Below are 1,441 nucleotides of genomic sequence, written 5' to 3' on the forward strand. Positions count from 1 at the left end.
CTCCTGAGTAGTCAGGATTACAGGTGTGAGCCACCAGCACTCAACCTCGACTTTTTCTTTAGACATTTACTCCTCATCAGCTATCGCAATCATTTCAGAATAGGAATGAGTACCTCCAAAATCATTAGCAATAAATAATGCCAGCCATACACCTCCACATTGGGACTATAAAATAGAGTATGAAGGACAACTATAGAGAAAAGAACACAACATGATAGATACCTGGTTGCACATTAGTGATTATAAACCAAGAAATTGAATTCAAACATGCAAGACTAATTTTTTTTTCCTTTCAGAGAACTGAATGCCAGGCTTGGAAGGTGTCTCAGTGGTAAAGCGCTTGCCTTGCATGCATGAGGCCCTGGGTTCAATTCTTCAGCACCACAGAAGCAGAAAAAAGCCAAAATGGCACTGTAGTTCAAGTGGCAGAGCGCTAGCCTTGAGCTCAAGAACTGAGGGACAACGCCCAGGTCCAGAGCTCAGGCCCCACGACCAACAAAAAACAAAACAAATGGGAAGGGGAAACAATGAGGAGGCAACAATGCTTGATAAGAAATGTACTTGTTATCTTGCCCATGTAATTGTAACTCCTCTGTACGGTATTCTCACAAAAAAAAATTACTTTAAAAAAAACAAAAAACAAAACAAAACAAAAAAAAAACAACTAAATGCCTCCTACAAAATGAAGCAAGATCTCAGAAAAGTTGCTGCCCAGTGAATTTCATCTCAATGTAGTTTGATGTAATTGCAGTGTTGCAACTTTTTTAAATAATGTCATCCCTGAAAGTGGGTCTGTAAGGTGGGTTTTGATACTGAATTCCCAAATCCTGATTTAGGCCTCATTTAATGAGAATATTTTCAAGTGAGGGAGTAATGGTAGCAAGAATGTAGCACCAGAAAAGTGGCCCCAGGATGTGATTTAAAAATGCAGACTGAGTGCTTGCTTTGGCAGCACATATATTAAAATTGGAACGATGCGGAGAAGATTAGCATGGACTCTGTGCAAGGATGACACACAAATTCATGAAGTGTTCCATATTTTTTGCAAACCTCTAAGTTGTGGGGCAATCCCTTACTATCTATAATGTACTGTATCACTCAATCAAAAATTGAAAGAATGGAAACGTGAAAAAAATGCAGACTGAGCAGGATTATAGGCTCACACCTATAATCCTAGTTACTCGGGAGGCTGAGATCTGAGTTCAAGTCCAACCCAGAAAGAAAAGTCTGTGGGACTTTTATCTCCAATTAACAAGCAAAATGTCAGAAATGAAGCTGTGTCTCAAGTGGGAGTGCCAGCTTTGAATAAAAAAGCTAAGGGACAGACAGTGCTAAGGCTCTAAAGTCAAGCCCCAGTACTGGTACCAAAAAAAAATTTTTTAAGCAAACTGTTCATAAATAAAACCTGACTCTTTGGAAAGTCCCAAATAAATACACAGTT

General features: G+C 39.1%; 1 non-coding gene across 1 annotated transcript; it reads left to right on the forward strand.

The window, feature by feature from the left end:
* The first annotated feature begins 936 nt into the window (after nucleotides 1-936).
* On the forward strand, nucleotides 937-1,043 carry LOC138834717 (U6 spliceosomal RNA). The gene has a single exon (XR_011374240.1). It is a non-coding gene; the product is annotated as a U6 spliceosomal RNA (small nuclear RNA).
* The last annotated feature ends 398 nt before the right edge of the window (nucleotides 1,044-1,441 follow it).

This window comes from Dipodomys merriami, unplaced genomic scaffold, assembly GCF_024711535.1.
Source record: "Dipodomys merriami isolate MVZ:Mamm:240054 unplaced genomic scaffold, mDipMer1.0.p SCAF_1, whole genome shotgun sequence".
Classification (NCBI taxonomy): domain Eukaryota; kingdom Metazoa; phylum Chordata; class Mammalia; order Rodentia; family Heteromyidae; genus Dipodomys; species Dipodomys merriami.